Source organism: Arvicanthis niloticus, chromosome 23 (assembly GCF_011762505.2).
Source record: "Arvicanthis niloticus isolate mArvNil1 chromosome 23, mArvNil1.pat.X, whole genome shotgun sequence".
Taxonomy (NCBI): domain Eukaryota; kingdom Metazoa; phylum Chordata; class Mammalia; order Rodentia; family Muridae; genus Arvicanthis; species Arvicanthis niloticus.
In genome coordinates this window covers 17,952,343-17,977,870 of record NC_133430.1, presented here as the reverse complement: position 1 = coordinate 17,977,870, position 25,528 = coordinate 17,952,343, and the positions used below count along the sequence as shown (strand labels likewise).

At 46.5% G+C, this 25,528-nt stretch overlaps 1 long non-coding RNA gene across 4 annotated transcripts; it reads left to right on the top strand.

Annotated features, from left to right (window-relative positions):
* The first annotated feature begins 7,976 nt into the window (after window positions 1-7,976).
* On the top strand, window positions 7,977-22,076 carry LOC143436875 (uncharacterized). 4 transcript variants are annotated; one of them, XR_013106652.1, is made up of 5 exons: window positions 8,389-9,660; window positions 9,813-9,990; window positions 18,107-18,185; window positions 20,058-20,142; window positions 20,907-22,076. It is a non-coding gene; the product is annotated as an uncharacterized LOC143436875 (long non-coding RNA). The 4 variants fall into 4 exon arrangements; XR_013106650.1 differs by lacking the exons at window positions 18,107-18,185; window positions 20,058-20,142; window positions 20,907-22,076 and adding exons at window positions 7,977-8,059; window positions 14,799-16,403 and having other exon boundaries at window positions 9,231-9,660; XR_013106651.1 differs by having other exon boundaries at window positions 8,393-9,660; window positions 20,058-22,076.
* The last annotated feature ends 3,452 nt before the right edge of the window (window positions 22,077-25,528 follow it).

Sequence of the window (25,528 nt, the reverse complement as noted above, 5' to 3'; positions counted from 1 at the left end):
GAGCACCCCATGTGCTAACTCACTTGAGAAAACATCCCCACAGTATTATTGGCACTGTTACTTTATCTCAAAATGGAACATTACTGTTTCCTCCTCACAGATGGGGAAACTGAGGCACAGTGGGGCTAAATGATAGGCTTGGAGACACTCAGTGGTGGATCTAGGATTTGAATTCTGGCTCTTTGAGTCCTCTCTGAGCCTCTATCTCCCCCCGGCCCCCGCCCCTTTAAAGATGGTTAAGAAGCAAGAGATTAGGAAATGGTGAGATCCAGGGTCTATTCCATGGGGATGCTTGCAACTTCATTGCAGTCTGGTATCACCTAAAGCAACAGAACCAGCCTTTTTAAAAAAAAAAAAAAAAAAAAAAAAAAAAAAAAAAATCAGCTTTGTAAAAGATGAGCCTGCCAGGCTAACCTGATTTCCTTCCTGGAGATCATGAGATTATGAGTGAACAGCCAGCCTGGGGGCATATCCTGCTGGTGGTTTCTGGAACACTGCAATGAGCCAGGGGCCTGGAGGAGCTGCTTTGTTCTTCCTGTATCTAGGATGGAGATGGGGTATTGTGAGAGTATCCCGTGAGGTGAGCCCACCTCATCCTTTGACCACTTGCTCATCCACCATCACGATGCTGCCCTGGTACTCATGGGCAGAATCGCCAGGGCAGGGACTCCAAGCCTGGCCTCACTCACCCTTTCAGGCCACTGTGAATTGTTATGCCATGGGCATCACCCTAACAGGATTGGGTATCTGAAGCTTTGGCTGCATTAAATCCTGATGTCTGCTTATTCAGAAAATCAAAGTGACACCCCTAGGTCACCTGGCTACTGTTGGAAACAAAGCCTGGGTTGGGGGTGGGGGCCACTACTCTGAGCTTGAGCTCTGTGTGGCAGGATCACAGTTCTGGAGTAGGTGAAATCCCTCCACCAGCTTCTTCCTGTACAGAGGGTGAAACTTAGCTTGAAGAATCTTGCTCAAGTACACAGAGACATTGCTTAGGCTGCATCTGCTGAAGTACAGTCTGGTATTTGGTAGGCTTCCTCAGGTTTCCTTCTCGTCCTATACCAGCTGAAGAAACCATGTCCCAGAGGCCAAGAGCTAGCACCCAGAAGACCCCAACAAATGCCAACAAACACAGACATAAGTATGTACTTGTCCCATTCTATAAAGGACATTTCTGAGAGGGTGGCTCACTCAGCCATCCCTTCATTCTTGGAGTTACAAGAGCAAGCCTGGCTGTTTCTATGCCTTTCCAGGCCCGAAGCACACAGCCCGGCGTGGGGCTTAGCTGTCTCAGCCAGCAGGGCTCCACACGGACATCTGTGCTATGTCTCTAGGGAGGCCATTGCCCTGCTATCTCGGCTCCCTTGACACTGTGACGCAAACAGAACGGCCATTGCACCTACATTGCAATGTCTGTGCTGAGAGTGAGCTCATCTCTCCAGCACAATCATCCAGCGAGGCGCTTGTGTAATGGCATGATACAACGCTTTACCGGTGGGAACACTGAGGCACAGAAGGGTGTACGTACAGCCTTACTTGCCTGTACAAGTGGTAAAGTCAAGATTAGAAACCCAGGTAGTCGGATTTCCCATCCACCTGACAGCAACGTGTGCAGCCTCCTGAAAGAAAATGAACACTTACTCTCCTCCTCGTCCCCTTCCCCCCATACTCTCCCCCACCCCCCTCCTTTCTCCTTTCTGTGGTGCTGCCATTCAACATTTTAAGAGTCCCCTGCCCCCTTAGGTCTGGGTTGATCTGCTACTTACCAAGCCCTGCCCAATGGGTGGGCACTATGTTTCATGCTCACCCAATCAGACTCTCTAGATCTTGAATCCGAGGCTGAGTGACAAAGTTGCCTGAATCAACCTCACAGGGGTGTCCCACCAAAGCCCAGTTCACTCTTTGCTTCTTAAATTCCATGAGTCACACAGCTGATCCCCAAATAAGGGTGTGGTTCTACTCCTACAACTCAAGAACCTTCTGGAAATGATCAGCACCGGAATGATTTGTCTTCCATTTCATGTATAGTCAAATCCATGGGTGATTAGATCTAGGACCTCCCACGAATAGCAAAATCTGAAGATGCTCAAATTCGGTATATAAAATGACATCGTATTGGCACGTGACCTGTGCATATCTTCCCGTATACCTGCAAGTATTTCTAGATGATATCTGATACAATGTAAATGGATATCTGATACAGTGTAAAGGGATGTGTTTTATACAGTTTAATCGCTAGTGACAGGAAAAGCTCTCTATATATTTGACACAGGCACAACTTTCCCTGCCAACTGTTTTCAATCCATGAGTGCGATCTGTGAGTATGGAACGTGCAGATTTGGAAGGTTGCTGTGAGATTTTAGTGAGAACGGGGCACGGGCTCAGGCAGGACTAGGTTCAAATGTGGGCTCTAGCACACACTAGCTGGGGTCATCTTGACAAAGTGCCCTTGCCTCTGAGCAGTAGATCTGTCTTCTAAGACTCTCTTCTAAGGATACACTTCTAGGGTATAGGCTAATAATCTAAGAAGAGAGAAGAGAAGGTACAATCGCTTGCCTTGTCACCAGGCGCAGGCCACATGGATGTCCTGCTTTGTTGGCCTTTTCTGGGTCCATGACTTGCACCCTGTTTCTTGGTTCATGTTTCATGGTTAGTTCCTTGGTCATCATGGAGGAGAGGTGTAGTAGTAGGTGATTAAATGCTTCTCAAATGGACCTGGTGGCAGTGGAGTACATTTCTTGCCCCAACGTTCTGGGTTCCCAAATGAAAGACACACACACACACACACACACACACACACACACAGAGCCTTCTATTTTAATATGCCTTAAACAGTTCAATGGTTGGGCCACTCCCAAACCTCCACATGGCCAACACCTCCCCACCGATACTCCTGAGTTATTACTACTAAAAATCCATATTCCATCTTTGCTGCCCTAGACCCAATGGGGGGGTGGGCACACTCTTCCCCAGCTCTTACATGATTGCATCATGTTCTCTCTTCTGTACCTCTCAGGCCTGGACCTTACTCCTTTTCCTGAAAGGCAGTTCTTCTCTTTCTTCCTCTGTCATACCCTTTCCCATGAATCCTAAAGTCTTGTTTCTGTCTTCCTACTCAGCCATTGGGTGCCAGTAACTTTATTTACTAATCCAAACCAATTAGGTACACAGACTGTCAGCGTCTTACATTCAGATTCTCATGTAATCTTGGGAATCCAATTAGCATAATACAAGCATTAGACCAAATCCATGGCAGAGAGGCCCTTTCCTATCTCTTTGCTGGTTTTTTTTTTTTTTTTTTTTTTTTTTTTTTTTTTTTTTTTTTTTGAGACAGAGTCTATACTATATAGTTTAGGCTTCAGCTTGAAATCCCCCTTCCTCAGTCTCATGACTACTAGGATTGCAGGCACCAGACTCAGCACTGTCTACCCACTGGCTCTGAACTTTGGCCTCAGCCATACATTTTGGGCAATAGATTTGACTTCAGCAGAGACTTGAGGAGAGCTTGCTGGGTTTGTTTTCTGTGCTGTTGTTGCCTACAAACAGGCATATTCAAGGTGGCCCACTGGGCCCAGCAGGAAGTAAGGAGCATAGGGAACAAATCCATCTTCAGCTGGGCTAACCCAGCTCCTAATTTAACCCAGGCCAAACAAGCAAAACCAGGCAAGATCAGCTAGGAGTTGGCTGATTCAAAGATAATTGGGAAATATCAGATGATTGTTATTTTAAACCATTGAGATAAGTATTTTATCATGTAGCAATAGTATACAATAAGTAAGCTGGTAGCCAGAAGTGGTATCTTGCCAAGAAAAACCCTAAAATGTTGTGTGTTGGCTTTTGGAACTGAATGGTAGAATGACTTACAGGGGAGGCTGAGAAATTACATTGCAAGAAAATGTGTATAGGAGACCGGGGGGAAAATGGCAGCCCTTGTTACACAATGGGGAATCATTTGGTAAGACCACTGGCCACAGTGACTAGGGAAATACAACATATACCTAATGAATCCCTGGTCTTGTGCAAAGACGTTTCCAGGCAGATTATTGAAAGCATCTGTCTTAGGGTTTTATTGCTGTGAAGAGACACCATGACCAAGACGACTCTTATAAAAGAAAACATTTAATTGGGCCTGGTTTACAGTTTCAGAGGTTCAGTCCACCATTACCATCATGGTGGGAAGCATGGCAGTGTTCAGGCAGACACGGTGCTGGAAGAGCTGAGAGTTCTATATCTTGATCCAAAGGCAGCAGCAGCAGGAGACTGGCATCCACAGGCAGCCAGTAGGAGGGTCTCTTACACAGTGAGAGAGCTTGAATGCTAGAAACCCTCAAAGCCTGCCTATACAGTGACACACTTCCTCCAACAAGTCTATACCTCCTAATGGTGTCACTTCCCATGGGCCAAGCTTTTTGAAACCACCACCATTATCAGTCATCTTAAAGATGAAATAACACTGATAAGGTGCTATGAGTGAACAGAAACCCAGAAAGTGAGCTACCCAGTTTGCAAACACTATCAGAAAGAGGGGTGACAAGTGGGAACTGGTTTTGATGGTTTGTCTTTTGGTGTATGGAGTACAATTGACTCAATCAGATGAATAATGTTTAGAAAGTTGTATTGTCACAGGGAAATGAATGATTCCATGAGGTTCAAAATATAAAAAAAGACCTATGCAGGTAGCATCCTGAAGAGGTGGCCTGAAGGATATATCTTACAACACATAAGAAGAGGCAGGCACCATGGAAAATGACTATGATATACATCTTGGGACTGACTGAAGAATGTCTCCACACCCAGGAATAATTAGAAACATCTTCATAATAGGGTTTCAGAATTGCTACAGGCTGGTTAATATGATCGTTCTCTCCTTTCTCCAAGCTGAGTACCAGTGATTTTTGTAACTGCCTTTCGTGGATAACTTGTCCATTGGAGTCTAGATCAAGAAGAGCTGCATCTGGTCCTGATGTAGCATGTAAGAGAGCGGCTTCTGAGCTTGGCGCCCCTGCTTACTGTAGAGACGTAGTCGGGCCTGTGATGGGAATTGCTTAGCTAGCAGAAAGAGCCTGGACAATTAGGGTTGTGAGCATGGAGTGTGTAGGTTCCTCACCTCTCCCTGTGCCCACGGTCTTTGCCAAAGAACTTTGCAGCTCCTTCTAGCCTCTAGCCTTGGGGTGGCCTTTGTACTTGCCATAACGGCTGACTTCAGTGGAAGTGATGGTTGAATAGCTCCAAGCCCAGGGAAAGGTAAGAGGCTCTCACATTGCAGCTGGCTGTCTCTTCAGAGTGTGCAAGCCTGGGCTAGCCTTTTGAAGGATGAGAGACCATACATATGCAACAGAACCCAGTCGGCCCAGATGTCGCAACAGAGGCTCCAGACATCTGAGAGAGCCTAGCCCATGCCTGATCTGCCAGGTGGCTATGGAGACATGAGTGAGATCAGCTGTAATGAAAATGTCCTACAAAGGAAAAAGCATCCTTAAGCCACAGACAGCACTTTGTGGTCTGTTGTGTAGCTCCACTGTGATTGACAACCGAAAACTGATACAAGGCTGGAGGAAGGCAGAGGGGAGGGAAAGACAAACACTCTGAAGATGAAAACTATGGGGCTCCTTGAGGTCAGGGAAGGAGCATCTGAATTTCTGGTTCAAAGGGGACTGAGGGCCACCCCAAGGTGTCCTCAACCCAGGCGATCCAAAGCCTCTGTTGTCTGGCTGGCTGGACTGGCTGTCAGGTGAATTAAATGAAGGTCTGATTACTTGGCTGTCAGGGACCAGACTGCAGGCTGGATGTCTGCCAACTTCATTACCAAACAAGTTCACCTGGGGGAGGGTGTTTTATCAGCCTCTCATTTTCTTTCTTCTTACTTTGCTGTCAAAAGCTGATTCTGCAGCTGCAGTAGGTTCTAGGATTCTTCTTACCAGATAATTCCTTGGTTCCTGTGCTGGAGCACACACAAGGGGCTGAGTGAGAACCCACCTAGTCAGACCCAAGTTGGAGGGCCAGGATTCTATGAGGCTGGAAGTGATGTCTTGTATCCAGGTGAACCCTGCAGTCAGGAATGGTCTGAGGCCTTTGTGTTGGTTGGGGTGGGGAGGGGTGGCGGGGGTGGTGTGTTAGGAAATACAGGAACTTCTGGAAACATCTGAAACCTGTTCCTCACCTCTTGGAGCCATTGCCTCCTGGAGATGTGGCTCTGGGTGGCTCCTTCATGTTCTCCATGTCCCTACTGAGTCGTTGGCCCCCTGAAATTAGCCACTCCGTCTGATAACCTATGTGGGGCTTCAGGTAGATTGGATGGCCTAGGAGGGATAGAATCAGGGCTCAGAGGTGCCCCCTTCTCTGCAGAGGTCACCAGGGCTCATGCTAAAATATGTCCTGAACTTTCTAGTCTGACTCCTTCTTGCAGGAATGGGGACACAAGTATTTGCTCTTGCATCTGTAGCCGGCTCATAGGTTCAGACAAACCACAGGCCAGGTAGCCCCTCCTACACCAGAATTGCCTCTCCTCCAACCTCCTCCCCTTCGGAAGTCATGCTTCCCACCTCTGCCATCCCTCTTTGATGGTGAGGGACATGGGGCACCCGAGCACAGAGCCAGTCCCCGTTTTGGACACTGCTCTCCTAAGTTAGAACTCAAGAAAGATCTTCCCTCTGCTTTCAAAGACTCCTAGATAAGTTGGGTGCTGCGAGTTAGTAGACACACATCAAGATCCAGTCATGGCTCCCAGTCTGCACTTTTGGCTGGTATGTCTACCCTTTGACAATCTGAGCTTAAAAGGGAAGGAGGCCACCCACTTATGTGGGATGCTTATCGCATGCTATAGGTCCTAGTCACTTGCTTTGTGAGGCTGGATCCCAGGACCTGGAAGGCCCCAAAGAGGCATAAAGACCATGTCCAGATTCTATGGCTGGTGTGTGGCCATAGGGCAAAGTCTTTTCAAACAGCCTGAAGGTGACCTAAGTTCAGACCAGCCACCTCAGTGGGATGCCCTCCTGTGCAGGGACACAGTTAGGGGCTGAGCAGGGAGTTCACCCAGTCAAACCCAAGTTGGAGGACCAGGGTTCTAGGATGTTAGGAAGAAGGTGAGGTGTGGACTTAGGCCTTTATGTTGGTTGCTCTGTGCATGTTGGGGTGGGAAAATGTCTTAGGAAATGCTACCTGGGAACCTAGATGGACTGCCTCCCATCAGCACTTGGGACTCTCGGGTTTCAGGTAGAAGTGGCTTTGCAAGGTAGGCCCAGGCCCCTCCCATTTTAAGCTTCCCCAGCTCCAGCCTGTTCCTGCTGCTTCCCAAGCCTAGGTCAGTCTATGTTCTTCTACCTGTATGAGTTGAAGAACAATTACCTTGGCACCAGGCAGCCAGGAATCAAGTCCTCAATTTCCCCATCTGTAACCTGGGTAAGCAGTAGGACTTTCAGACAGGGTAGAAACTGGGGTTGGGGTGGGGTGGGGGTGGGATGGGGGGTGGAGGGGCGGGGCGGGGTAGGGACCTCCCAACCTGCAACTTTGTCCATTTTAGAATCTCCCAATTTGGAGCTTCTAGGTCTCCCCTTAGGAGAAAGAAATTCTACTCTCGTCCCTCCATGGCCTTTTGAACTTTTGTTTGTTTGAGACAGGGTTTCTCTTTGTAGCTCTGTCCAGGAACTCACTCTGTAGACCAGGGAGCCCTCAAACTCACAGAGATCTGCCTGCCTCTGCCTCCTGAATGCTGAGATTAAAGGCATGTACCACCATGCCTTGTTATCCACGTCCTTTTGAATGATTTATTTTTAATTTTATTTATTTATTTATTTATTTATTTATTTAATATTTAAAGTACAGCGGTTCCCAAGGCAAATCCAAGTCCTGCGAGGCTCGGGACTGTGGGCCCCATATTTGGGAAGCTGAACTTACCCCAGAGACCTGCTGTGGGTTGTGGGTATTGGAATGGCAAGCTTAATTTCTGCTTTCCCCTGGGCATCGGTCTGTCTCCTAGGCAGGCTCAGCGACTGCCTGTCTCCTCTGGGCTCTCCTAGGGTTTCTTTCTCCCTGTCTGCAAGGAGCCGCTCTGCTCCAGGAGGTGAGGCAATGGAGGTGCTTAGATCTCTCTCTCTGTCCCTCTCTTCCTCCCTCCTTTCCTTCCTCCCTCCCTCCCTCCCTCCGTCTCTCTCCCCCACCTGGGGGTGTGTGTGTGTGAACTTGGTAAAGACCCAAATTGCCTCTTTTGAAGGAGGGGACACTACTGGGTCAGCCACCCACAAGACCTCCGACCCTCTCTGCCGCAAAGCCTTCTGAGGCAGGGGAAGAGTGTCTGGAGCAGCCAATGACAGTAGAAGTTAAGCATTACATCATCACTATGGGCTCTCATTGGCCGACATCGCTCAGTCTTGGCTTGTTTGCAGATTAGGATTCCTAAACTGGCGTGGTGCTTTGCAGGGAACAAGGGAACGCCCGGGGCTGGGTAGAGCTCTGGACCTGCAGGAGCTCTGGCTCGGCCATTAATTAGGAAAGAGGCAGGGAGTCGGCAGTCGTTGGTTTCTTCAGCTCTGTCCCCCTCCTAGATTGCACCATCTGACAGAAACCGCCTACTCCAGGCCTTCCCGTTTAGGAGGTGCACACAGCACACGCTCACAGGGAAGGACCTCTCCAGGGCTGGGAGGCCTGCAGCCAGCCAGTTTTGTCTGTCTTGCACTTCTTTGGTGAAGCGGACATTGGAATACTGGCTAATGTTAACTGAGCATTTTCTAAAGATCAGACCCTGGGTTGAGCCTCATCCCTGAGTTCTTCCGGGAGACTAGCTCTGGTGCAGCCCCGATTGATTGCTTAGAGATATTACCCAAGGGCTTTGAAGATGGGTGAGGGTAGCTGTGCTGGCTCTAGACCTTAGGGTCTTGGAAAGAGAGGATTGAGCCAGTAGGCAGGCTGTATAGCTCTTAACCCCGTGCCTGGGGAAGAAAGGAGGCCATCGACCTCCATCAATATACTTGGTTTGAACCCCCAGCCTGGTGGGTGGTTCTGGTGGGAGCCTCCCCAGCTGCCTGTCAGCACAGACCAGTTTGAGGCGCAGTCTTCAGGACCCCTGGAGAATTTCAGCTCCCCTGCCACCCCAGGGATGGTGGCGGATAAATCAGAGCGAGCTTGCTCCTGTCAAGGTCCGCGGTGGCAATTGCCGCTCCCCCTTCCCTTCAGTTTGACTGCTGCAGATTTCTGTTATCTTGTGACACAGACTCCTTTTGTCCTTTCTTCTTTAGGCCTCAGCACTGGGAAGGATGGCAACCTTCACCCTTAGGGAAAACTACAAAGCCCCACTTGCACTCTCTACCTGAGCATGTTGGCATGAAGACCTGAGTTTGGTCCCTAGAGTGCTAGCTCTGTAGAATGGGTGGGGTGGGGTAGGGGAGGTGTCTGGGGGCTCAGTAGAATGGGTGTCTCAGGCCTTGGGGAGTCTTTCAGGAAGCCAAACTTGTTGGCTTAGATCATTCACGTTTTGTCATCGACTTGCCTACTATGTCTGGTGGATGCTTGGAAGACAGTGAAGAAAGACTCAGTTCCAAAGTGCTTTCTGGTAAAAGACACCACTGACACTGTCAGGCTCACCAAAGGTCCTGTACCAAGAACTTTGAAGCTACCCAGAATAACCTACCTTGTGACAGTGAGTGGGCCTCCTGTCTGCAGAGGCAGGTGAGAAGAACACTTTTCTCTCTGCTTTTTATTTTTGCTTTGTTTTGTTTTGAGATAAGGTTTCTTTGTGTAGTCTTGGCTGTCCTAGAACTAGCTCTGTTTATCAGGCTCGCCTTGAACTTACAGAGATCTGTCTGCCTCTGCCTCTCCAGTGCTGGGATTAAACATGTGCCACCACTGCTTGGCAAGAAGAGCACTCTCACTTTTGCATTCAAACAGACCTCTATACAAGACACAGTGCTGAGTGCCCAGAGGAGCAGGTGAACCATCAGAAAACCAGACAGTGAATAGCAGTCAACTGCAACGAGGCCTGGGGAATGACAGTCAGAGGTGAGCAGGGGCTTCTGGGAGCACAGGCAGGGGTCCTAAAGGCTGTTTCAGAGTCTTCTGATAAGCCTTAATGGGAACAGGAAGCTCATAACACAGAGACCCGGGAGAAGACTTGCGTTCACTCACAGACTGTTTCTGAAATAGAAAGACATGCTGGAGAAGAAACACAGGTAGCAACAGAGAACAGGACTGGGGCAGGGGTCAAATTAAAAATGCATAAAGTGGCCTGTACCACAGGGGCAGAGTTGATGTCCATGAAGTTCTAGGTGGGGCCTGGAGTCCTTGACAGGCCTGTCTGCAAGGCACCATCTCCTCCCATCCCCAGCATGACCTGCCCATCCTTGTTCATGAGCTGCTCCAGAAGGATGCAGCTTGAGAAGACTCTGGGAGCTGCGTATCCTAGCAACCCAGCAACCTCGGAGGCTGGCTTCTGCAGGGCTAGGCCCAGACTCAAGGCTCTAATTCCCTAGATATCTCTTAATGGGGAGCTTTTCCATAGGGATGTAGGAGAGGAGCAGGGAGGGATGGGTGATGTAGCATTACAGCCCAGGTCAAGCCTCTCCTGCAGGACAGCTAGGGACAGCAAAAAGGAAACTAACTGTAAGGGAGTGGTCCTATGGGTGGATATGCTGCCTGTCAGCCATTCAGAACACAGTGATTCTAGGCAGTGATTATCAATGACACATTATCAATCACAGGGCATTAGGAATCCTGCCACTCTGCCAAAGCACTGAACCCCAATCACATCAAGCCTCTAGAAGTGACCCCAGCTGTAAGATTTGTTGGCATGACATAGAAGACAACATATAAACAGGTTAATGTGTTTAAATCACATCATAGGAATGGCATCTGAGTTTATCTATGGGAAGAAAAAGAATCAAAAGGCAGCGGGAGTGGTGATGAAGCTGGCTGAGGATGTAGCTCAATTGGTAGAGAATATGCCTTGTATGCAGGAAGTGCTGGGTTCGATTCTCGGGCACAGCAGAAAGAGACCAGATGAAGCAGCCTGCACATGAAATCTCAGTACTGAGAAGGTGGAGGGAGGAGGATCAGAAGCTCAACGTCATCATAAAAAAAAAAAAAAAAAAAAAAAGCCAAAGGGAAGGTAAGAGACTAACAGAAGCACTAGAGAAACACCTACCAATTATAACACAGACAACAAACTGCAAAACAGTCAGCAGAATGGGAAGGAAAACATTCCCAAGATAACCGGCAGTATCTGCAATGGACCAGACATGTAATGAAGTTAGGAATTACTTTCCTGTTTGAGGAGTGAAGATCGTATTAGGATATTGTTTAAAAGCAGTCTGATCTCTGAGGGATTCGTACTGAAAAAATTATGGATGAAATAATCTGATGTATGGGATGAACCTTAAAAATAATCCATAGTGCAGAGAGAGAGAGAGAGAGAGAGAGAGGGATGGGGGGTAAAGGGTCAGAGGAGCCCAGGGCAGTGATGGCTGCCTCTTATTGGGGATGGGCAGCGATGGACATGGTGAGTTGATTTCAAAACATCCATTTCATAGGATACCAACGAATCCTTTGGTATATATTTGAAAGCTTTCATGGTAAAGTGTTCTTATAGAAATGCTATTCTTGAGGTGATAAATAGGCCGAATATCCCGATTTGACCATTGCACACTATACTAACATATCCACATGTAACCATACCTTGAAATACTTGCAATTGTGATGTGCTGACTAAAGTTAAAACATATTATTAAATTCTTTTAGGTCAGGGTTGCTGGCTCACCCTTGTAGTTCCAGAACTCGAGAGGCAGAGTCAGGAGAATAAAAGATTCCAGGCTAGCCTGAGCTAGACAACCATCTCTAAAAATGAAGGAAGCCTGGCAAGATAGCTCAGTGGGTAAAGGCACTTGCCACGAGGCTTAGGACCCAAGTTCAATCCTTGGAACCACACAGTGAAAGAAGAGAATCGACTCATGCAAATTGTCCTATGACCTCCACATATGTACTGTGACATCTAACACACACGCACACAGACACACACATGCACCCATGCACGCACGCACACACACGCATGTGGGGGGAGAGATTGGGGGAGGAAGAGAGAGAATAATAACTAAATATTAATAAGTGAGCATAGTAGTGAAATACACACACACACACACACACACACACTCTAAACTTTTAGAGGCAAAGAGTATGGCCCAATCTGCCTTTCTAGAAACTTCTGTACAGAGAACTCAAGATCAGCATTAATATTTGTAGGAAGTGTCAAAGAAGCAGAGAATAGTGCACTGCCACCACCAACAATACCACAATGGGAGTAACAGTGTGCTTGTGGTCGTGGACACCAGACTCCCAGAAATGGGCCTGGAATTATTGGAAACAGCTTCAATGGCATTTTAGTTGTTCCACAAAGAACAATAAGAAGTCAAAGAATCCAAACAAGCAATAGACCAGTATGGAAGGGAAATTTTTTTGCTTGTTGGAGGAAGGAGCCCAGGGTCATCCCTGGATCATTAAAGTCCCCTGCAGAGCATTACCTAAAGACTCAGGAGTGGACACAGAGACCTGGGATCCCAGAAGCCTGAAGCCTTGCACTCAGCCAGACATTGCTCAGTGGTCTCTGCAGAGCTCCCAGCTCTAGGAGGCACAGCGAGTACCCTGCGTGTTTCTACAGTTTGGCTCCCCACTCAGAGGGAAGGCTGGGTCTCTATAAGTTCCTCACTTGGTCCCAGTTGTAGCTGATGGTTGAGTCAATCCTTTAAACAGCCACCAAGGTCTTTTTTGTTGTTAATGTCTTCCCTTTGATGTGCCTTGTGCTTGGTGCTGTGGGCAGTCCAAGAGTCTATCTCAAGTTCATCAGTAAAAACTGGCTCGACGTCTTACAGCTTTGTGGCCTTGGGCAGGTATTTAATCTCTACTTGGGCCTCAGTTTCCCTACTTGCAAATCCTGGATAATAATAGTTAAATAAGATAAAGTGTATAAACTTCTCAGTGGTCTCTGATACGTCGAAGAGTGCAATAAATAGTAAGTATGATTGACAGGATTAGATGAAATCTGGTGTGCTTTACAACAGGTTCAAACTGTGGTTCTGAATGACCTGTGACATAAGATATCCTTAGGGACAGTTGTCACTAAACTGTGAAGAATAAGAGAGTCAGAAAGCATTAGATGACTTCTCTATATTGATTATCCCCTCCCCCTTATTAATGAACTGAGACTGTTTTTAAGTCTCTCTTGCTGCTGGATTGGACCATGTGACAAAGTCCTGGCCACAACCTGGGATTCCAAGTATTATTTGAAACTTCTGGAAGGGCCAGTTGGTAGGAACTAATTCCACAAGAAAGAGAATTCATTTGTTCTAACCTTTTTTTCTGTCACTGGTTTGGAATACTGACCAGTGTCCCATACTGGAATACTGATGGCTTGAGCTCCAGCATCTGCGATGGGGGTGGGTGGAGATGACCTTACAAATAGAAAACGTTTATTGAACATGGTAGAAGCTTGCAGTTCTGATGATACTATGGAGCCATTATAAGATCTCTGGGTTCTCTAGCACCCCTCCCCCCTTTTCTGTTTGTCTGTACACAAGAGAAGTAAACTTCTGTCCTGTTGAAGTCCCTTCACTCTTGTTTTACTGATAAATGTAGCTGAATCTAATACCAGAGGTGAGATCCCAAGTGTTTGCCATCCGGAATGGCAGAGTATTGACAAACATGTGTGGACTCCTCTCAGAGTGCTAGAGCAGCTGAGGAAGGAATGGGGACCAAGAACAAATGTAACTTAATGTTCTAATCCCCAGTCCAGCCATCTCAGTGACAGCAGCAGGAAGCCAGCCCTGCCCAACCTTAATGAGTATGATGAGTAGTGAGAGAATTAGAAACAGCTAAAAAGACAAGGAGAAGGCTTTTTTTAAATCGTGGGGGCCACTCAAAGGTTGAGAACAGTGGTTTTCAAGTGTTCTAATGGTGAGGTCCCATAATACAGTCCCTTATGTTGCGGTGAGCCCCCAACCATCCAATTATTTCATTGCTAAGTGTAACTTTTGGCTATTATAAATCATACTGTAAATATCTGATATGCAAATATCTGATAAGCTCTTTAAAAAAAAATTATTCTACCCAAAGGGGTCTCAACCTACAGGTTGAGAACCATTGGTTTAGTGGGTGAGGGAGAGAAGGAAAGGGAAAGATAAGAGAGGAGAGGGGGAGGGAGGGGGGGAGGGAGAGAGGGGGAGGGAGAGGGAGAGGGGGAGGGGAGAGGGGAGGGGGAGGGGGAGGGGAGAGGGGGAGGAGGAGGGAAGGGGGAGAGGGAGAGGGGGAGGAGGAGGGGAGGGGGAGAGGGAGAGGGGGAGGAGGAGGGAAGGGGGAGAGGGAGAGGGGGAGGAGGAGGGGAGGGGGAGAGGGAGAGGGGGAGGAGGAGGGGAGGGGGAGAGGGAGAGGGAGAGGGGGAGAGGGAGAGGGGGAGGGGGAGGGAGAGGGAGAGGGAGAGGGGGAGGGGGAGAGGGAGAGGGGGAGGGGGAGGGAGAGGGGGAGGGAGAGGGAGAGGGGAGAGGGAGCATTATAAGAGGACTTGGAAATAACATCAGTGAGGTCAAAAGAATCAGATTATAGAGGCCGGTGAGAGGCAGATCCTGCCTTGCTCTTGAACTTGAGCAATAAAAAGCACAGATGGGTAGTGGAAACCAGATGACCTCGGGAAGCCAGGAGCCTTGTTTTAATGCTGTGCAGTCTAAGTCACAATTGTATCATACCGAGCCATTCCTGCTAGCCTAAGAAATCACAAAGCACCAGATCCAAGCTGAGCAGGCACAAACAGGTGTCATCTCTCTCAATAGGAGGAACATCAAGGTCACAGCCCAGGAAGGCACTGGCATGGACCAACTGCCATCACCTTGGAGAGCATCCCTGTGGGGCAGGAGGAGCGTTAAGCACCTGTCTTGCTGAGAAGCCCCCCCCCCCCCCCCCGTGGATTCTTTCTGTTTTAGCTGTTCTCCAGCCTGCTCCTGAGCATTTATTGCCTCTCGCCATCTTCTAAGTGGGATCTGTACTGTGCACCTAAATTATTTATGGAAAGCAACTGTATCTTAGGTGGAAGACGTCCAAGAAGGAACTTAAGCATCGACGTAATAGCTAATGCAATCGACAGGAAGGGAGTAGTTCAGACTATTTAAATACGACCTGAAAACAAGGAGAAGTAGGTTCTTCAGTAGGAAGTGAGATATCCCCATCACTGTCCAAAATTACTGGGGCTATGAATCAAGTCATTCATTTAGCAGAATCTCCTGAGAGCCTGCTTGGTACCAAACACAGTGCTCCATCCAGACTGCAGGAGAAAGGTGGCCTATGACAGGCTAAGGAGAGAGGGACTGGCCTCACCAAGCTTTGATAGAAGACAAACTCTTCCAGGTGACCCTGGAAGCTCCCTGAGGCTTGGTTGTGTCAACCCTGGCTGGTTCTTTGTGTGTCACATGGACCCAAAAGTTTGAATCAATGTGTGCTATACGGTCGTGTCTTGATACCGTATGGGGAAGTCCCCTCTCTGTGTTAGGATTTCTATTTCCATGCGATAGGACACCGTGACCACAAGCAGCTCGGGAAGAAAGAATTAGGTCCATCGTATAGCTCTCGGACTGCACTCCATTTGTGAGGGAAGTCAGGGCAGGAACTTGGAGGTAGGAACGAAATGAAGCAGAGGCCATGTCGGAACGATCCATACGAGCCTCTTTCCCAAGGCTTAGTCAGCTTGCTTTTTATACAACCCAGGAGTGGCACTACCCACAGTGGGCTGGGGCCCTGCTACATCAATCATCAATAAAAAAAAAAAAAAAAAAATTAAATAGCCCCTGGATATGCCCCGAGGCCATTTTGATAGAGGCAACTCCTCAACTGAGATTCTCTCTTCCCAGATATATCTGAGTCTGTGTCAAGTTGAGCAGATCCTCAGAGCGCCCTAAATCTATTGATGTCCAAGTCCCCAATATAAAATGGCATAGCATTTGCATATTACTTATATGCATGTCTCTGGTATTCTTTTAATCCTTTCTGGATCAAGGCTTCTTAAATTTTTTTTTCCCACTCACAACCCTTTTTGCTGGAGAAATTTTATGTGACCCTGGGCATGAAGGTATTATGTAAAGTCGGTACACTTGGGCAGTGAAATGGCTCAGCTCCTAACAGCACTTCCTCCAAAGCCTGGTGTTTCCCAGACCTCTGTAAAGTTAGAAGAGAAGGGACTGCATAGATTTGTCTTCTGACTTTAACACGTACGCAGTGGCATGCACGCATGCGTACGCACCCACACAAACACATATGCACACCGAATAAGAGAAGTATATAGAGCAAATGTTTACTGTTAGTAAATCATAATCACATTTATTTTAAAAATTTGATAGACATATAATTTTACCGTTTACTGAAAATAAAAGCAAATTCACATGCCAGTGAGATAGATATGTTTATTTTTTCACATACATTTGTTTATCTGTCTGTCGGTCTGTCTGCCTGCCTGCCTGCCTGTGTGTCTGCCTGTCTGTCTGTGTGTCTGTGTATGTGCACCACATGCATGCTGGCCAATGGAGGCCAGAAGAGAGCATCAGGCATCCTGAAGCTGGAATCAAAGGTGGTTGAGAGCCACCTAGCATGGGTGCTGGGAACTGAACCCAGGTCCTGTGAAGGAGCAGCTTTTAACCCACTGAGCCACCTCTTCATCGCCACGTTTCTTTATTTTTATACAAAGCATAGGTTCTCAATCTGTGGGTCATGATCCCCCAGAGAGCTGCATATCAGATGTTATGATTCATTAACACTAGCAAAATTACAGTTATGAAGTAGCAACTAACTGTTATGAACTAACTGTATGGTTGGGGGTCACCACAACATGAGGATCTGCCTTAAAGGGTTGAAGCAGTATGGAGGCTGAGAACCACTGACATAAAAAATTAACTCTTGGCTAAGTGTTTGATACTGAGGGACCCACAGCATCAACAGTGCTTCTCAGAGCTGACTGATACTTTTTCTCTGATCTTCGAATTGTCAATGCTGAGAACGCTGCCTCACATAAAAATGTCCAACCAATGGTATAAGTATAGCTAGAGCCATTTCAGAAATTGGTCATAATTGCATCCCAATCCTAAGGCAAAATTAATTTAATGATTTTCTTTCTTTCTTCCTTCCTTCCTTTCTTTCTTTCTTCCTTCCTTCCTTCCTTTCTTTTAAATTGACAGTCAACTCAGCAACTTTAACAACAATTTTTCAAAATCAGATACTTTAACAGCTTACAATCCAAAGATGTACTAATTCGATGTTTACATGCTGAGGAATGACAGTAGGAAAATATTAAATGTTTTTGTTGTCTTTAATTAAACAGTCATGCTTCTACAGCAGCAGAAAACATTACATGAGTGATAGAAACACTGCAGTTCACAGTGTGTGGCGCTCTGGGATCTGACTGAAGTGTTCCAGGCAGTATTGGTAGGGGCTGGGACAGGTGACAGAACCCATTTCTTCCTCCAGACCCATGGGTGCAGGGAAGTTTGGGTGAGCTTGGCTAGAAACTGCAGGTTCCAATACACGTCTGATTTTGAACTAGATTTTGGTCATTGTGTAACTCTGAAAACCGTGTGTGTGTGTGTGTGTGTGTGTGTGTGTGTGTGTGTATACCACACTTAACTATACAACCCCATATGGGTTCCCTATGCTTAAGAGGTTGGGCTCCAGGTTATTTACACACACACTGAGAGCAACTATTCAGTTGCTGTCCTGTTTTATTTTAGGAGTAATGAGGAAAACATCTGTACACATTCAGTACAGATGCAATTTTTTTCTCCAAATATTTTCAGCCCATGGTTGGTTGACTCCACAGATGCCCACTATACAGCAATATGGGGTCAGTCAGGGAAAGCAAACGTTTGAAGCCCAGAGGCGATCACCCAGGCCTATTTAGGGCAGTGCTGGGCCATCCAGATTTTAAAATGATCTCTGGGATTCACTGTATAAATGAAGCACACCACAGGAGCATGTTTTAAATGCCCTGTATCTTAAGGGAAAATCACCCATCCTTATGTAAGTTTTAATAGCCGTCCGATGCATCCTCTAATGTTCTCAGCAGCCCTGAGAGGAACTTTATCTCTGTTTTCTTCCTTAGGCTCAGCAGATTTAAATGTCTTATTCAAGGTCAAGGTCAGACAATCAAAATGAGAAATGGAACGCCAATCTCGCACAAGGTAGACAATTAATTTCTCTGGCAATACCAGTTCTTCCATGGTGCCAGATAAAGGACATGCAACCAAGTGGGCTTGGGCGACTGCTGGCAAAAAGAACTGCTTGTCCTTGTGGCATGGTTTTCTCAGCCAGGAAGAAATGTAAGGCACATCTCAGCACCCACATTCTACTGTACAGAGCAGGGCGCGGCTCAGGGCTTGGGTGGTAGCAAAGTAGATCCTCCAGTAGTCAGAGTCTTCCTAACACCTGAGTGTTTGGTGTTCACCGGTCATCTCTGCTACAAACTTGCACTGACAGGTTGCTTGTAGGCATCTACCAAGCTGTCTTCAAAGGGGAATGAATGTATTAGCACGGGGAGCCATTATAACAGAACTCACTGACCTGAGTCCTTGCTGCTGTAGTCTGAATGTCGGCCTCCTCCAACAGACAAGCTGAAACTTAATTATCATGGAATTGAGAGGTGGGACCTTTAGGAAATGATGGTCATGATGTCTTGTTCTCTCTCTCTCTCTCTCTCTCTCTCTCTCTCTCTCTCACACACACACACACACACACACACACACACACACCATCTACTATGAGATGACAGGTGCTTCCTGGGTCTTAGACTTCAGGGCCTCTAGGACTGAAAGCCAGCCCCTCTCTGTATTGTGAATAGCAGTCAGTCTGTGGTGCTCTGTCACTGCAGTACAAAATAGACACAGACTGCCACCGTTTTAGGATAACGAATATGAAGCACAAAGAAAGGCTTAATAATGAAGTGCCAGCTGAAACTCCCACTCTGGCCCCTGGAGTCTAGCTGTGTCAACTCCACACAGAACTTGGTGGCTTCTCCTTTAGCTCCCAGTCTCCATCCAGATCTGCCTTTTTACGTGTCAGGTGTCTCCTCTTCCCACACTCCATTCCTGGCTTCATCCTCCCTAGCCTGTGTGCTCTGAACACTTGGGCTTGTGTCTCTCTGAGCATCTCATAAATCCCTCACCCCTGAGCCCAGTCATGAGCCTCAACAGTGCTGTGGTTCCTTCTAGAATGTTCTTCCCTTCTTTCTAGTTCCTCAAGGCAAGGCTCAGAAGTCTCCCTCTGGTTTCCCCAGGTAGGCCACTCTTCTATGTCCCTGGGGTCTTGATCCAGACCTAGCCTGTTCCACACATCTTGTCAGGGTTCTCTACTTGAGTCTCTCTCTCTTCAAAACAGGATCAGCTCATTGCTAAGTCCACTATCTTTTCCAAGAGATCCAGATAGGGGCTGGCACTTCACGGAGAGGGGTCGTGGTTCTATGGCTGCCCCACCCCCAGCTAACTGTAGGCTTATTGGCAATTTGTCTGTGAAGGGAGACTATATGGTCTTCAACTCTGGCAGCCGGCAAATCAATACGGTGGTCATGTGCCACTCCTGTGACCTGATGTACAATGTAATTTCTGTAGTGTCGTTCTAACACAGGCAGGGCTGAGGGCAAAACCAAGTAAATTCAGTGCTCTTGGCCCTTGTTGAAGTGCTGGTTCTGAGTTGATGGAGCTTGCCATTGGCTGGGCTGTAGGTTCCGGGTTCTGTCTGAATGGAAAGACTTTGATCCCTCCCATCCCAGACCTGGCATTCAGGCTGGAAGGAGGAGGACTACAGGCCAGAAAGAAAGTAAGGGGTAAGGAAAAGTTGTCAAGCTGTGGAGGTTGGTCAGGTTTGGGAGATGTCAGGGACCCATGAACAGGATGCAGTGACACTTGGCACCTAGTGGACCAGTAATGAGGATGCTTACATAATCACTGTCCTGTCAGGGTTCCCCAACTCTACAAATCATGTCTGCTGGCCATTGCCAAGTGACAGACACTACTCTAGTGTTTTCATTTAGTAACTCAGTCCCTCCTCCCATTTTACAGATGAGTAAAGAGAGGCACAGAAGAATCAAAGAGCTCATCTAAGGCCACACACCCAGGAGCTAGCAGAACCAGAACATGGGCCCAGGTATCGGGGTTTCAGGCTCTGCAGAATTAACCCCTTTGTAGTGTTTCCTCTAGTTTCTGCACTGATGGTTATTGATTTTTCTCACCAAATATTTAATGAGCTTCTGCCCTGGTCAGACTTGGGATTGCACATTGGGAGTGTAATGGTATAGCAGCTGACTAGAGAAAGACCAAAGGTAAACCCTGGAGATGAATTGGGAGGAAGTTTGTTGTCCTTGGAGGGGGAACCTCATCTTCTTTAAGATTTTCTCTGAGGAGAAGCTCTTGACATCTGACCCAGACCCAAGCATGTGTTCCACTGACCTAGAAGCCAGAGAACAGCCAGTCACAGGGCAGCAAACAGGCAGAAGGCAGACAGTGGCCATAGCCCCTGCCTGTGCATTCACAATGTCCTTTCCTATCCAATCTCTAAAGGACTTAAGTCCTTATCAGTCCCCTGCGCCCTCTCTAGGCTCAGATTCTCAATGTTGCAGCCCGTGGACTTCACAACTACTTGTCTTTTAGAAAATCAATTCCATTCTGTTATTTACTAATTGCTTAGTTATTATTTTGATGGATGGAACGGGGCACTCAACCCTCTGGGCTTCTGTAAAATAAATTGATGTTCAGCCCACATTATTGCATAAATAATAGATCCTCACGCTGAGAGGTTGGGAGGGTATTACAGGATACCATGTCCTGTGTTCCTGCTTCCAGGGACTCACAGGGTAGGTCCCCCATCTATCTGTCAGTCTCTCTAGAGACATTGATTTTTTTTTTTTTCAGTTGAGAGGAAGGGAAGACTTGGACAGGACCAGAGTGAAACTGGAGAGAAGGAGGCGAAGCAAGGAAAGGCCAGACCTGCTTACCCTGTCCCAGGCCATCTCTTGCTAGATCACTGTATGCGATGGCATCATGGCTTCCTCCATTAGGCTAGGGCTACCAGCTTCATCCATTAGCCAGGGTGAAGCAAGCTGGGTAGAGGATGTCACATGCCTCTCTTAGGAGGAGAGGGGCTAAGAGCCATACCTAGCCTGGCATCAGCCATTTGTCTGTTGGATTGACTCTTGTTCCAAATAGGTCACACGTATGACTCATTCTTCCTGGGCTAAGCTACACTCTGGCATAGTTATTCATAGCCATTTTCCATCTGATCAGAGCCTGTGGGATTTTGCAATTTATATCACCAATTGAAGTACTTACTCCGAACCAAGTCCTATCGGGTTGTTACTTACCATGGCTCTGTGAGGTAGATGTGATCCTCTGCACATTTTATTCAAAGAGGAAGCCCAGAGCCAGGCAACCTGTTTAACCTGGTAAGGAAGGGGCTGGCCTTTACCCCAGATGGCTGACCCCCAGCTGAGCCGCTTCTTCATTTCCACTTTTCCTTTTCTCTTGTCGGTTACATACCTGCCTTGATCACTGTAAAATGGTCTCCACATTTCGGTCATGCATCCCTCCAGTTACAATTTTAGAATATGATTCTCTCCAGGGAATATCTGCTGGTGTGCTGGTCCAAGTTTGGTTTGGTTTTTTTCTTTTCTTTTTTCTTTTTCTTTTGTTTTACAAGCACGGCTGCAGGTGAACAGAATAGGAAGTTGAAAGATCAATTCAACCTAGCAGAAAGCAAAGAGAGGGACCGGCACACTTGCCCCCAGGGACATACTGCTTACAGTAAGGACACGCCTCCTTGTAACTTCCCCAAACAGTGCCACTAAATGAGGACGAGCCTATGGGGATACTTTTCATTCAAACTAGCACCACATACCTTTTGTGTTTCTGTCTAATGTGCACGTGTGCATGTACACACACACACACACACACACACACTAGCTAACCATGCACTGTATTCTGTATTTTGATTGTCTCTTCATTTCACTTTGAAAATTGTTCCCTAGCCTTACTTGGAGACGATCCTCATTTTAAAAAAAATCAATTAAACTGCATAGTATTCCATTGACTGGCTATGTATGTTATTCTTTATTGTTAAATATTGACCTAAAGGCCTTTTAGAGGCCTTAAAAACTCCATCCATCTCCTAGTTGACCATGGATGGGGTCAGTCTCTAGATTTTCTAGATTTTCATACCGTAATAAATTGGTTCAATTTTATATCACTATTATGATATATATTACAATGATGATATAATTAGAAATAGCTGAGAGGAGTTAACAGACAACAGTCCAGATTACCTTACATGGATAGTTGGTTTTCAAAACATCAGAAGTCCATAGAATTGACGTTACAAATATTTCTATATTAATGTTCATTTTGATTAGAGACCTGTCTGCTCCTGACAGCTTCCTGTCTTGGATTCTAAGAAGAAATTGAGCATCTTTGGAGTTACTCCAGTTGTGAGACAGCCACTAGGCAAGAATTGCCTCTTTTCCTCTACAGACAAATCACTGTGCAGAAAAGGACACACTTGCAGAATAGTCGACTGATTATATCTGCCAAGACAGAGTAATCAGCCCTTAATAATTCTGCATCACTGGGTCTATCAGATGATCCTGGGCCAGAAGGCTGAAGATCAGATGCTCCAATGTTTTGTAGTATAGGGACTGTTCAGGTGTTCAGCAGTCTCTATAAATTGGCTAAGTTTTAGAAGCTATGCTTTGTGCTTCCCATAATTTCAGTTAACTCAGTCATTCTGGATTTCTGATGGGGTTGAAGACTTATAGTCTCATAGCCAATCCCGGCTATTTACTTTGAGAGAAAAGATTTGAGAGGATGGTTTTCAGCTGACATTCATTTGAAAGCCAAGAAAAATGCCAGGTTCAAAACTAAGTGTTTTAGTTAGGAGAGAGGACAGAGGTTCTGGTTAGTCAACAAAATGATGGACTGGGTATTAGGTCTATCTTGTACCTTACTGACACAAATTGGTATAGTTATGCTCTAAATGTATTTTAAGAGAAAAGTTTTATTTTAACAGGAAGGGTGATATGTAGGAGTAGCTAAGGTGGGAGGAGTATGGAGAGGAAGAGGAGGAGTAAGAAGAGGAGGAAGAGGAGAGGAGGAGCTAGGTGACGAGAGAGAGTGGGGAGGGGAGACATGGAGGCAGATGTTCCAGTGTCTCTGCCAGTTAAAGATAGTTGGTATATCTAGGTTGGGTATTGGGTTACACTCTGATTGTATGGGCATCTTGTTATTGAATATTACCAAACTTAAAAAGCCTTTGATTAACATTAAAAAATTGTATAAAACCAAAAAGGAGAAGGGGGGATGGGATAGGGGTTTTCTGGGGGGGGGGGAATGGGGAAAGGGGATGGCATCTGAAATGTAAATAAAATATCCAATGAAACCATGTCAAAATGATATAAATCAATTTATATTATTATAGAGACCTAAAGCACATCCACTATCTTATAAAACTATGGCCACATTGTTCTTTTCAGGTTTGTCTTTCTGTTTGCTTTTCTACTTTTCTTCCATATGAAACTTATAATCTCTGGTCCTACAGAAAAAAAAAAAAACAATGTTACTAGGGTTATTTCTCATTAAATTCATACATAAAATGTGGGGCTGGAGAGAGGCTGTATGGTTGGTTAAGAGCACTGGTTGCTCTTGCAGAAGACCTAGGTTCAATTCCCAGGATCTGTATGGTATTCACAAGGATTTGTAACTCCACTTCCAGGGGATCTAGTACCCTTTTCTGGTCTCCATGGACACAAGGCATGAATGTGGTCTACATACACACATGCCAACAAAGCACTCATACACGTACAATAAAAACAAACCTTTTAAAAAACACAATATAGTAATAACATCTTTATTATGTTGATTTTTTCCATCCCAGAACACGGTTTGTTCCAGTGCAAATTTGTGTCTTTCAGGAATATAATGTTGGAATTCATGTGACTAAATTAGAAACATTCATCATTTTTGACCCATTGTCTATTTCAGGATTGTAGCTGAAGCCACCCAAATTAATACTGTGCATACCGAGGAAGGATGCAGGACCGCTCCCTCGGTCCCTCTTCTCATCCCTTGCGACTCTGCTAAAATGCTAGCTCTCTGGTGAGACCTTCAGTCTCTATAGAGAAATTAATGAGTTAGTGAGTCGTTCTGCATCCTGTGCTCCTGGGACACCTAACACAGGCCCTCTCCTTATGACAAACTGAGTTGTGAAATTTTTTGTTTATATCCCTTCCTAGCCATCAGTGAGGTGTCTGACTCATAGGTGGTGTTCAGCAAAGGGTGCGTGGGATGAATCAAGTATGTTTGTAGTATGATGCTGTGTTTTATACGTCCCCCGGATGAAGACTAGTGTCTGTAAATTATCTGCATAAGGATGTGGCAGTAGCCCATTGACCATTCCCAGTCTTAAATCTCAAAACAAAACATTTGAGAAATAGCTGTAACCCTGGGTTACCTCCGAGGACATCTCTTAGTTAAGGTTCCCGTTTTTGTACTGGAGCAAGTGACATGAGCAAGTGACATTTCACAGGCCCCTCATTTCCTTCTGTGCTGGGTTCAAGACTTGCCTCCTTTTGGAACAGACTCTGTGGTCTTAGGCATGGGGTCTCACCTTGGCCCAGGATACTGCTATGATGAAACACTATGGGGAGGGAAGGGTTGATTTGGCTTACATTTTCATATCACAGGTCATCATCAAAGGAAGCCAGGACAGGAACTCAGGGCAGAAACCTGGAGGCAGGAACTGATGCAGAGGCCTTGACTGATGCTGCTCACTGGCTTGCTCCTCATGGCTTGCTCAGCCTGCTTTTATATAGAACCCAGGACCACCAGCCCATTGTGGGTTGCGCCCTCCTGTATCAATCACTGATTAAGAAAATGCTCTATAAGGGCTTGTCTATAGTCTGATCTTCTGGAGGCATTTCCTCAATTGAAGCTCCTTCCTTGAGGCTGATGTTAGCTTGTGTCAAGTTGACAGCAAACTATACAGCACGGGGTGGGGGTGATCTGCAGGTGGGCTTAGGGAAGCTGAACTGCAGGAAACTGGTCTTGCCAGAGCCCCACAACGGAGGGCCTATGTACGGTCTGTATCAGCAGGTACCCAACTGCCCAAGTCATGGACTTAGTAGTTGCTCAGCTCCAGCTAGTGAAGCTTCAAACTGGTCACAGGCACAGTACCTTTGGATTCACTGATATTCTGCATTCTAGTAGATTTAGTGGCTCCTCCCCAACAGCATACAAAAACAAGATTTGGTGTGGTGTTGGAGGAGCAGTGGTGAGCATAGCTGAGAAGTTGACCTGCTTCTGATTCCTTGTTAATGCAATGTGTTCATCTTCCGGGCTGTGGAAAATTGCTAATTAACACGGAAGTCTCCCATTGACTAACAGTCTTCTGAGGCTCTGTGTGTAATGGAGGACTCCCTTCATTACCAGAGTTTCTCCTTCTCTGACCTTTTCCAGGGAGTTCTAAGCTCCCATACTCTATCTGAGGG